Raw genomic sequence first — 13252 nt, forward strand, 5'->3', positions numbered from 1 at the left:
TCTACTTAAGTCGGCATTGTGCCTTTTGTATTTAATTCCGGTGCAATTTCTGTGTTTCATCGTAAATAAGAAGGTCCAAGGGATACAGGAAACCTGAAGTGAAGCATCGGAATTTATAACTAGTGTCACAGGAATGGTTAAAAACATAGTCAGTAAGAAGAGTCAGTCTTCTTGTCCTTATGTCGGCATTGTGCCTTTTGTATTTCATTCCAAAACAATTTCTGTGTTTCATCGTCAATAAGAAGGTCCAAGGGATACAGTAAACCTGAAGTGAAGCATCGGAATCTATAACTAGTGTCACAGGATTGGTTCAAAACATAGACCGTAAGAAGAGTCAGTCTTCTTGTACTTAAGTCGGCATTGTGCCTTGTCTATTTAATTCCGATGCAATTTCTGTGTTTCATCGTCAATAAGAAGGTCCCAGGGATACAGTAAACCTGGAGTGAAGCATCGGAATCTATAACTAGAGTGACAGGGATGGTTCAAAACATAGACAGTACTTAAGTTGGCATCGTGCCTTTTGTATTTAATTCCGATGCAATTTCTGTGTTTCATCTTCAATAAGAAGGTCCAAGGGATACATGAAACCTGAAATAAAGCATCGGAATCTATAACTAGTGTCACATGAATGGTTCAAAACATAGACAGTAAGAAGATACAGTCTTCTTGTACTTAAGTCGGCATTGTGAATTTTGTATTTAATTCCGATGCAATTTCAGAGTTTAATCGTCAATAAGAAGGTCCAAGGGATACAGGAAACCTGAAGTGAGGCATCGGAATCTATAACTAGTGTCACTGGAATGGTTCAAAACATAGTCAGTAAGAAGAGTCGGTCTTCATGTACTTAAGTCGGCATTCTGCCTTTTGTATTTAATTCCGATGCTATTTCTGTGTTTTATCGTCAATAAGAAGGTCCAAGGGATACAGTAAACCTAAAGTGAAGCATTGGAATCTATAACCAGTGTCACAGGAATGGTTCAAAACATAGTCAGAAAGAAGAGTCAGTCTTCATGTACTTAAGTCGGCATTGTACCATTTGTATTTAATTCCGATGCAATTTCTGTTTTCCATCGTCAATTAGAAGGTCCAAGGGATACAATAAAACTGAAGTGAAGCATTGGAATCTATAACTAGTTTCACAGGAATGGTTCAAATCATAGTCAGTAAGAAGAGTCAGTCTTCTTGAACTTAAGTCGGCATTGTGCCTGTTCTATTAAATCCGATACAATTTCAGTGTTTCATCGTCAATAAGAAGGTCCAAGGCATTCAGTAAACGTGGAGTGAAGCATCGGAATCTATAACTAGTGTCAATGGAATGGTTCAAAACATCGACACTAAGAAGAATCAGTCTTCTTGTACTTAAGTCGGCATTGTGCCTTTTGTATTTAATTCCGGTGCAATTTCTGTGTTTCATCGTAAATAAGAAGGTCAGAGATATACAGTAAACCTGAAGTGAAGCATCGGAATTTATAACTAGTGTCACAGGAATGGTTAAAAACATAGTCAGTAAGAAGAGTCAGTCTTCTTGTCCTTAAGTCGGCATTGTGCCTTTTGTATTTAATTCCGATGCAATTTCTGTGTTTCATCGTCAATAAGAAGGTCCAAGGGATACAGTAAACCTGGAGTGAAGCATCAGAATCTATAACTAGTGTCAATGGAATGGTTCAAAACATAGACAGTAAGAAGAGTCAGTTTTCTAAGTCGGCATTGTGAATTTTGTATTTAATTCCGGTGCAATTTCTGTGTTTCATCGTCAATAAGAAGGTCTGAGGGATACGGTAAACCTGAAGTGAATCATCGGAATCTATAACTAGTGTCAATGGAAAGGTTCAAAACATCGACAGTAAGAAGAGTCAGTCTTCTTCTACTTAAGTCGGCATTGTGCCTTTTGTATTTAATTCCGATGCGATTTCTGTGTTTCATCGTCATTAAGAAGGTCCAAGGGAATCAGGAAACCTGGAGTGAAGCATCGGAATCTATAACTAGTGTCAATGGAATGGTTCAAAACATCGACAGTAAGAAGAGTCAGTCTTCTTCTACTTAAGTCGGCATTGTGCCTTTTGTATTTAATTCCGGTGCAATTTCTGTGTTTCATCGTAAATAAGAAGGTCCAAGGGATACAGGAAACCTGAAGTGAAGCATCGAAATTTATAACTAGTGTCACAGGAATGGTTAAAAACATAGACAGTACTTAAGTCGGCATTGTGCCTTTTGTATATAATTCCGATGCAATTTCTGTGTTTCATCTTCAATCTGAAGGTCCAAGGGATACAGAAAACCTGAAGTGAAGCATCGGAATCTGTAACTAGTGTGACAGGAATGGTTCAAATCATAGTCAGTTACAAGAGTCAGTCTTCTTGTCCTTAAGTCGGCATTGTGCCTTTGTATTTAATTCCGATGCAATTTCTGTGTTTCATCGTCAATAAGAAGGTCCAAGGCATACAGTAAACCTGGAGTGAAGTATCGGAATCTATAACTACTGTCACATGAATGGTTCAAACCATAGACAGTAAGAAGATACAGTCTTCTTGTACTTAAGTCGGCATAGTGAATTTTGTATTTAATTCCAGTGCAATTTCTGTGTTTCATCGTCAATAAGAAGGTTTAAGGGATACAGTTAACCTCAAGTGAAGCATCGGAATCTATAACTAGTGTCACAGGAATGGTTCAAAACATAGTCAGTAAGAAGAGTCGGTCTTCATGTACTTATGTCGGCATTCTGCCTTTTGTATTTAATTCCGATGCTATTTCTGTGTTTTATCGTCAATAAGAAGGTCCAAGGGATACAGTAAACCTGAAGTGAAGCATCGGAATCTATAACTAGTGTCACAGGAATGGTTCAAACCATAGTCAGTAAGAAGAGTCAGTCTTCATGTACTTAAGTCGGCATTGTGCCTTTTGTATTTAATTCCAATGCAATTTCTGTGTTTCATCGTCAATAACAAGGTCCAAGGGATACAGTAAACCTGAAGTGAAGCATTGGAATCTATAACTAGTGTCACAGGAATGGTTCAAAACATAGTCAGTAAGAAGAGTCAGTCTTCTTGAACTTAAGTCGGCATTGTGCCTTTTCTATTTATTTCCGATGCAATTTCAGTGTTTCATCGTCAATAAGAAGGTCCAAGGGATTCAGGAAACCTGGAGTGAAGCATCGGAATCTATAACTAGTGTCAATGGAATGGTTCAAAACATCGACAGTAAGAAGAGTCAGTCTTCTTCTACTTAAGTCGGCATTGTGCCTTTTGTATTTAATTCCGGTGCAATTTCTGTGTTTCATCGTAAATAAGAAGGTCCAAGGGATACAGGAATCCAGAAGTGAAGCATCGGATTTAATAACTAGTGTCACAGGAATGGTTAAAAACATAGTCAGTAAGAAGAGTCAGTCTTCTTGTCCCTATGTCGGTATTGTGCTTTTTGTATTTAATTCCAAAGCAATTTCTTTGTTTCATCGTCAATAAGAAGGTCCAAGGGATACAGTAAACCTGAAGTGAAGCATCGGAATCTATAACTAGTGTCAATGGAATGGTTCAAAACATCGACAGTAAGAAGAGTCAGTCTTCTTCTACTTAAGTCGGCATTGTGCCTTTTGTATTTAATTCCGATGCAATTTCTCTGTTTCATCGCCAATAAGAAGGACCAAGGGATACAGAAAACATGAAGTGAAGCATCGGAATCTATAACTAGTGTCACAGGAATGGTTCAAAACATAGACCATAAGAAGAGTCAGTCTTCTTGTCCTTAAGTCGGCATTGTGCCTTGTCTATTTAATTCCGATGCAATTTCTGTGTTTCATCGCCAATAAGAAGGTCCAAGGGATACAGTAAACCTGAAGTGAAGCATCGGAATCTATAACTACTGTCAGTCTTTTTGTACTTAAGTCGGCATTGTGCCTTTTTTATTTAATTCCGGTGCCATTTCTGTGTTTTATCGTCAATAAGAAGGTCCAAGGGATACAGTAAACCTGAAGTGAAGCATCGGAATCTATACCTAGTGTCACAGGAATGGTTAAAAACATAGACAGTACTTAAGTCGGCATTGTGCCTTTTGTATATAATTCCGATGCAATTTCTGTGTTTCATCTTCAATCTGAAGGTCCAAGGGATACAGAAAACCTGAAGTGAAGCATCGGAATCTGTAACTAGTGTGACAGGAATGGTTCAAATCATAGTCAGTTACAAGAGTCAGTCTTCTTGTCCTTAAGTCGGCATTGTGCCTTTGTATTTAATTCCGATGCAATTTCTGTGTTTCATCGTCAATAAGAAGGTCCAAGGCATACAGTAAACCTGGAGTGAAGTATCGGAATCTATAACTACTGTCACATGAATGGTTCAAACCATAGACAGTAAGAAGATACAGTCTTCTTGTACTTAAGTCGGCATAGTGAATTTTGTATTTAATTCCAATGCAATTTCTGTGTTTCATCGTCAATAAGAAGGTCCAAGGGATACAGTTAACCTCAAGTGAAGCATCGGAATCTATAACTAGTGTCACAGGAATGGTTCAAAACATAGTTAGTAAGAAGAGTCGGTCTTCATGTACTTAAGTCGGCATTCTGCCTTTTGTATTTAATTCCGATGCTATTTCTGTGTTTTATCGTCAATAAGAAGGTCCAAGGGATACAGTAAACCTGAAGTGAAGCATCGGAATCTATAACTAGTGTCACAGGAATGGTTCACAACATAGGGAGAAAGAAGTGTCAGTATTCATGTACTTAAGTCGGCATTGTGCCATTTGTATTTAATTCCGATGCAATTTCAGTGTTTCATCGTCAATAAGAAGGTCCAAGGGATACAGTAAACCTGAAGTGAAGCATTGGAATCTATAACTAGTGTCACAGGAATGGTTCAAAACATAGTCAGTAAGAAGAGTCAGTCTTCTTGAACTTAAGTCGGCATTGTGCCTTTTGTATATAATTCCGATGCAATTTCTGTGTTTCATCGTCAATAAGAAGGTCCAAGGGATACAGTAAACCTGGAGTGAAGCATCGGAATCTATAACTAGTGTCACAGGAATGAATTCAAAACATAGACAGTACTTAAGTCGGCATTGTGCCTTTTGTATTTAATTCCGGTGCAATTTCTGTGTTTTATCGTCAATAAGAAGGTCCAAGGGATACAGTAAACCTGAAGTGAAGCATCGGAATCTATAACTAGTGTCACAGGAATGGTTCAAACCATAGTCAGTAAGAAGAGTCAGTCTTCATGTACTTAAGTCGGCATTGTGCCTTTTGTATTTAATTCCAATGCAATTTCTGTGTTTCATCGTCAATAACAAGGTCCAAGGGATACAGTAAACCTGAAGTGAAGCATTGGAATCTATAACTAGTGTCACAGGAATGGTTCAAAACATAGTCAGTAAGAAGAGTCAGTCTTCTTGAACTTAAGTCGGCATTGTGCCTTTTCTATTTATTTCCGATGCAATTTCAGTGTTTCATCGTCAATAAGAAGGTCCAAGGGATTCAGGAAACCTGGAGTGAAGCATCGGAATCTATAACTAGTGTCAATGGAATGGTTCAAAACATCGACAGTAAGAAGAGTCAGTCTTCTTCTACTTAAGTCGGCATTGTGCCTTTTGTATTTAATTCCGGTGCAATTTCTGTGTTTCATCGTAAATAAGAAGGTCCAAGGGATACAGGAATCCAGAAGTGAAGCATCGGAGTTAATAACTAGTGTCACAGGAATGGTTAAAAACATAGTCAGTAAGAAGAGTCAGTCTTCTTGTCCCTATGTCGGTATTGTGCCTTTTGTATTTAATTCCAAAGCAATTTCTTTGTTTCATCGTCAATAAGAAGGTCCAAGGGATACAGTAAACCTGAAGTGAAGCATCGGAATCTATAACTAGTGTCAAAGGAATGGTTCAAAACATCGACAGTAAGAAGAGTCAGTCTTCTTCTACTTAAGTCGGCATTGTGCCTTTTGTATTTAATTCCGATGCAATTTCTCTGTTTCATCGCCAATAAGAAGGACCAAGGGATACAGAAAACATGAAGTGAAGCATCGGAATCTATAACTAGTGTCACAGGAATGGTTCAAAACATAGACCATAAGAAGAGTCAGTCTTCTTGTCCTTAAGTCGGCATTGTGCCTTGTCTATTTAATTCCGATGCAATTTCTGTGTTTCATCGAGAGTAAGAAGGTCTAAGGGATACAGTAAACCTGAAGTGCAGCATCGGAATCTATAACTACTGTCAGTCTTTTTGTACTTAAGTCGGCATTGTGCCTTTTTTATTTAATTCCGGTGCCATTTCTGTGTTTTATCGTCAATAAGAAGCCCAAGGGATACAGTAAACCTGAAGTGAAGCATCGGAATCTATACCTAGTGTCACAGGAATGGTTCAAAGCATAGTCAGTAAGAAGAGTCAGTCTTCATGTACTTAAGTCGGCATTGTGCCTTTTGTATTTAATTCCAATGCAATTTCTGTGTTTCATCGTCAATAAGTAGGTCCAAGGGATACAGCAAACCTGGAGTGAAGCATCGGAATCTATAGCTAGTGTCACAGGAATGGTTCAAAACATAGTCAGTCAGAAGAGTCGGTCTTCATGTACTTAAGTCGGCATTGTGCCTTCTGTATTTAATTCCGGTGCAATTTCTGTGTTTCATCGTCAATAAGAAGATCAGATGGATACAGTAAACCTGAAATGAAGCATCGGAATCTATAACTAGTGTCACAGGAATCGTTCAAAACATAGACCGTAACAACAGTCAGTCTTCTTGTACTTAAGTCGGCATTGTGCCTTTTCTATTTAGTTCCGGTGCAATTTCTGTGTTTCATCGTCAATAAGAACGTCAGAGGGATACAGCAAACCTGAAGTGAAGCATCGGAATCTATAACTAGTGCCACAGCAATCGTTCAAAACATAGTCAGTAAGAAGAGTCAGTCTTTTTGTACTTAAGGCGGCGTTGTGCCTTTTGTATTTAATTCCGGTGCAATTTCTGTGTTTCATCGTCAATAAGAAGGTCAGATGGACACAGTAAACCTGTAGTGAAGCATCGGAATCTATAGCTAGTGTCAATGGAAAGGTTCAAAACATAGACAGTAAGAAGAGTCAGTCTTCTTGTACTTAAGTCTTCATTGTTCCTTTTGTATTTAATTCCGATGCAATGTCTGTGTTTCATCGTCAATAAGAAGGTCCCAGGGATACAGTAAACCTGGAGTGAAGCATCGGAATCTATAACTAGTGTCACAGGAATGGTTCAAAACATAGACATTACTTAAGTCGCCATTGTGCCTTTTGTATTTAATTCCGATGCGATTTCTGTGTTTCATCGTCATTAAGAAGGTCCAAGGGAATCAGGAAACCTGGAGTGAAGCATCGGAATCTATAACTAGTGTCAATGGAATGGTTCAAAACATCGACAGTAAGAAGAGTCAGTCTTCTTCTACTTAAGTCGGCATTGTGCCTTTTGTATTTAATTCCGGTGCAATTTCTGTGTTTCATCGTAAATAAGAAGGTCCAAGGGATACAGGAAACCTGAAGTGAAGCATCGAAATTTATAACTAGTGTCACAGGAATGGTTAAAAACATAGACAGTACTTAAGTCGGCATTGTGCCTTTTGTATATAATTCCGATGCAATTTCTGTGTTTCATCTTCAATCTGAAGGTCCAAGGGATACAGAAAACCTGAAGTGAAGCATCGGAATCTGTAACTAGTGTGACAGGAATGGTTCAAATCATAGTCAGTTACAAGAGTCAGTCTTCTTGTCCTTAAGTCGGCATTGTGCCTTTGTATTTAATTCCGATGCAATTTCTGTGTTTCATCGTCAATAAGAAGGTCCAAGGCATACAGTAAACCTGGAGTGAAGTATCGGAATCTATAACTACTGTCACATGAATGGTTCAAACCATAGACAGTAAGAAGATACAGTCTTCTTGTACTTAAGTCGGCATAGTGAATTTTGTATTTAATTCCAATGCAATTTCTGTGTTTCATCGTCAATAAGAAGGTCCAAGGGATACAGTTAACCTCAAGTGAAGCATCGGAATCTATAACTAGTGTCACAGGAATGGTTCAAAACATAGTCAGTAAGAAGAGTCGGTCTTCATGTACTTATGTCGGCATTCTGCCTTTTGTATTTAATTCCGATGCTATTTCTGTGTTTTATCGTCAATAAGAAGGTCCAAGGGATACAGTAAACCTGAAGTGAAGCATCGGAATCTATAACTAGTGTCACAGGAATGGTTCAAACCATAGTCAGTAAGAAGAGGCAGTCTTCATGTACTTAAGTCGGCATTGTGCCTTTTGTATTTAATTCCAATGCAATTTCTGTGTTTCATCGTCAATAACAAGGTCCAAGGGATACAGTAAACCTGAAGTGAAGCATTGGAATCTATAACTAGTGTCACAGGAATGGTTCAAAACATAGTCAGTAAGAAGAGTCAGTCTTCTTGAACTTAAGTCGGCATTGTGCCTTTTCTATTTATTTCCGATGCAATTTCAGTGTTTCATCGTCAATAAGAAGGTCCAAGGGATTCAGGAAACCTGGAGTGAAGCATCGGAATCTATAACTAGTGTCAATGGAATGGTTCAAAACATCGACAGTAAGAAGAGTCAGTCTTCATCTACTTAAGTCGGCATTGTGCCTTTTGTATTTAATTCCGGTGCAATTTCTGTGTTTCATCGTAAATAAGAAGGTCCAAGGGATACAGGAATCCAGAAGTGAAGCATCGGAGTTAATAACTAGTGTCACAGGAATGGTTAAAATCATAGTCAGTAAGAAGAGTCAGTCTTCTAGTCCCTATGTCGGTATGGTGCTTTTTGTATTTAATTCCAAAGCAATTTCTTTGTTTCATCGTCAATAAGAAGGTCCAAGGGATACAGTAAACCTGAAGTGAAGCATCGGAATCTATAACTAGTGTCAATGGAATGGTTCAAAACATCGAAAGTAAGAAGAGTCAGTCTTCTTCTACTTAAGTCGGCATTGTGCCTTTTGTATTTAATTCCGATGCAATTTCTCTGTTTCATCGCCAATAAGAAGGACCAAGGGATACAGAAAACATGAAGTGAAGCATCGGAATCTATAACTAGTGTCACAGGAATGGTTCAAAACATAGACCATAAGAAGAGTCAGTCTTCTTGTCCTTAAGTCGGCATTGTGCCTTGTCTATTTAATTCCGATGCAATTTCTGTGTTTCATCGCCAATAAGAAGGTCCAAGGGATACAGTAAACCTGAAGTGAAGCATCGGAATCTATAACTACTGTCAGTCTTTTTGTACTTAAGTCGGCATTGTGCCTTTTTTATTTAATTCCGGTGCCATTTCTGTGTTTTATCGTCAATAAGAAGGTCCAAGGGATACAGTAAACCTGAAGTGAAGCATCGGAATCTATACCTAGTGTCACAGGAATGGTTAAAAACATAGACAGTACTTAAGTCGGCATTGTGCCTTTTGTATATAATTCCGATGCAATTTCTGTGTTTCATCTTCAATCTGAAGGTCCAAGGGATACAGAAAACCTGAAGTGAAGCATCGGAATCTGTAACTAGTGTGACAGGAATGGTTCAAATCATAGTCAGTTACAAGAGTCAGTCTTCTTGTCCTTAAGTCGGCATTGTGCCTTTGTATTTATTTCCGATGCAATTTCTGTGTTTCATCGTCAATAAGAAGGTCCAAGGCATACAGTAAACCTGGAGTGAAGTATCGGAATCTATAACTACTGTCACATGAATGGTTCAAACCATAGACAGTAAGAAGATACAGTCTTCTTGTACTTAAGTCGGCATAGTGAATTTTGTATTTAATTCCAATGCAATTTTTGTGTTTCATCGTCAATAAGAAGGTCCAAGGGATACAGTTAACCTCAAGTGAAGCATCGGAATCTATAACTAGTGTCACAGGAGTGGTTCAAAACATAGTCAGTAAGAAGAGTCGGTCTTCATGTACTTAAGTCGGCATTCAGCCTTTTGTATTTAATTCCGATGCTATTTCTGTGTTTTATCGTCAATAAGAAGGTCCAAGGGATACAGTAAACCTGAAGTGAAGCATCGGAATCTATAACTAGTGTCACAGGAATGGTTCACAACATAGGGAGAGAGAAGTGTCAGTATTCATGTACTTAAGTCGGCATTGTGCCATTTGTATTTAATTCCGATGCAATTTCAGTGTTTCATCGTCAATAAGAAGGTCCAAGGGATACAGTAAACCTGAAGTGAAGCATTGGAATCTATAACTAGTGTCACAGGAATGGTTCAAAACATAGTCAGTAAGAAGAGTCAGTCTTCTTGAACTTAAGTCGGCATTGTGCCTTTTGTATATAATTCCGATGCAATTTCTGTGTTTCATCGTCAATAAGAAGGTCCAAGGGATACAGTAAACCCGGAGTGAAGCATCGGAATCTATAACTAGTGTCACAGGAATGAATTTAAAACATAGACAGTACTTAAGTCGGCATTGTGCCTTTTGTATTTAATTCCGGTGCAATTTCTGTGTTTTATCGTCAATAAGAAGGTCCAAGGGATACAGTAAACCTGAAGTGAAGGATCGGAATCTATAACTAGTGTCACAGGAATGGTTCAAACCATAGTCAGTAAGAAGAGTCAGTCTTCATGTACTTAAGTCGGCATTGTGCCTTTTGTATTTAATTCCAATGCAATTTCTGTGTTTCATCGTCAATAACAAGGTCCAAGGGATACAGTAAACCTGAAGTGAAGCATTGGAATCTATAACTAGTGTCACAGGAATGGTTCAAAACATAGTCAGTAAGAAGAGTCAGTCTTCTTGAACTTAAGTCGGCATTGTGCCTTTTCTATTTATTTCCGATGCAATTTCAGTGTTTCATCGTCAATAAGAAGGTCCAAGGGATTCAGGAAACCTGGAGTGAAGCATCGGAATCTATAACTAGTGTCAATGGAATGGTTCAAATCGTCGACAGTAAGAAGAGTCAGTCTTCTTCTACTTAAGTCGGCATTGTGCCTTTTGTATTTAATTCCGGTGCAATTTCTGTGTTTCATCGTAAATAAGAAGGTCCAAGGGATACAGGAATCCAGAAGTGAAGCATCGGAATCTATAACTAGTGTCAATGGAATGGTTCAAAACATCGACAGTAAGAAGAGTCAGTCTTCTTCTACTTAAGTCGGCATTGTGCCTTTTGTATTTAATTCCGATGCAATTTCTCTGTTTCATCGCCAATAAGAAGGACCAAGGGATACAGAAAACATGAAGTGAAGCATCGGAATCTATAACTAGTGTCACAGGAATGGTTCAAAACATAGACCATAAGAAGAGTCAGTCTTCTTGTCCTTAAGTCGGCATTGTGCCTTGTCTATTTAATTCCGATGCAATTTCTGTGTTTCATCGCCAATAAGAAGGTCCAAGGGATACAGTAAACCTGAAGTGAAGCATCGGAATCTATAACTACTGTCAGTCTTTTTGTACTTAAGTCGGCATTGTGCCTTTTTTATTTAATTCCGGTGCCATTTCTGTGTTTTATCGTCAATAAGAAGGTCCAAGGGATACAGTAAACCTGAAGTGAAGCATCGGAATCTATACCTAGTGTCACAGGAATGGTTAAAAACATAGACAGTACTTAAGTCGGCATTGTGCCTTTTGTATATAATTCCGATGCAATTTCTGTGTTTCATCTTCAATCTGAAGGTCCAAGGGATACAGAAAACCTGAAGTGAAGCATCGGAATCTGTAACTAGTGTGACAGGAATGGTTCAAATCATAGTCAGTTACAAGAGTCAGTCTTCTTGTCCTTAAGTCGGCATTGTGCCTTTGTATTTAATTCCGATGCAATTTCTGTGTTTCATCGTCAATAAGAAGGTCCAAGGCATACAGTAAACCTGGAGTGAAGTATCGGAATCTATAACTACTGTCACATGAATGGTTCAAACCATAGACAGTAAGAAGATACAGTCTTCTTGTACTTAAGTCGGCATAGTGAATTTTGTATTTAATTCCAATGCAATTTCTGTGTTTCATCGTCAATAAGAAGGTCCAAGGGATACAGTTAACCTCAAGTGAAGCATCGGAATCTATAACTAGTGTCACAGGAATGGTTCAAAACATAGTCAGTAAGAAGAGTCGGTCTTCATGTACTTAAGTCGGCATTCTGCCTTTTGTATTTAATTCCGATGCTATTTCTGTGTTTTATCGTCAATAAGAAGGTCCAAGGGATACAGTAAACCTGAAGTGAAGCATCGGAATCTATAACTAGTGTCACAGGAATGGTTCACAACATAGGGAGAAAGAAGTGTCAGTATTCATGTACTTAAGTCGGCATTGTGCCATTTGTATTTAATTCCGATGCAATTTCAGTGTTTCATCGTCAATAAGAAGGTCCAAGGGATACAGTAAACCTGAAGTGAAGCATTGGAATCTATAACTAGTGTCACAGGAATGGTTCAAAACATAGTCAGTAAGAAGAGTCAGTCTTCTTGAACTTAAGTCGGCATTGTGCCTTTTGTATATAATTCCGATGCAATTTCTGTGTTTCATCGTCAATAAGAAGGTCCAAGGGATACAGTAAACCTGGAGTGAAGCATCGGAATCTATAACTAGTGTCACAGGAATGAATTCAAAACATAGACAGTACTTAAGTCGGCATTGTGCCTTTTGTATTTAATTCCGGTGCAACTTCTGTGTTTTATCGTCAATAAGAAGGTCCAAGGGATACAGTAAACCTGAAGTGAAGGATCGGAATCTATAACTAGTGTCACAGGAATGGTTCAAACCATAGTCAGTAAGAAGAGTCAGTCTTCATGTACTTAAGTCGGCATTGTGCCTTTTGTATTTAATTCCAATGCAATTTCTGTGTTTCATCGTCAATAACAAGGTCCAAGGGATACAGTAAACCTGAAGTGAAGCATTGGAATCTATAACTAGTGTCACAGGAATGGTTCAAAACATAGTCAGTAAGAAGAGTCAGTCTTCTTGAACTTAAGTCGGCATTGTGCCTTTTCTATTTATTTCCGATGCAATTTCAGTGTTTCATCGTCAATAAGAAGGTCCAAGGGATTCAGGAAACCTGGAGTGAAGCATCGGAATCTATAACTAGTGTCAATGGAATGGTTCAAAACGTCGACAGTAAGAAGAGTCAGTCTTCTTCTACTTAAGTCGGCATTGTGCCTTTTGTATTTAATTCCGGTGCAATTTCTGTGTTTCATCGTAAATAAGAAGGTCCAAGGGATACAGGAATCAAGAAGTGAAGCATCGGAGTTAATAACTAGTGTCACAGGAATGGTTAAAAACATAGTCAGTAAGAAGAGTCAGTCTTCTTGTCCCTATGTCGGTATTGTGCCTTTTGTATTT

This window comes from Schistocerca serialis, chromosome 7, assembly GCF_023864345.2.
Source record: "Schistocerca serialis cubense isolate TAMUIC-IGC-003099 chromosome 7, iqSchSeri2.2, whole genome shotgun sequence".
NCBI classification, from domain to species: domain Eukaryota; kingdom Metazoa; phylum Arthropoda; class Insecta; order Orthoptera; family Acrididae; genus Schistocerca; species Schistocerca serialis.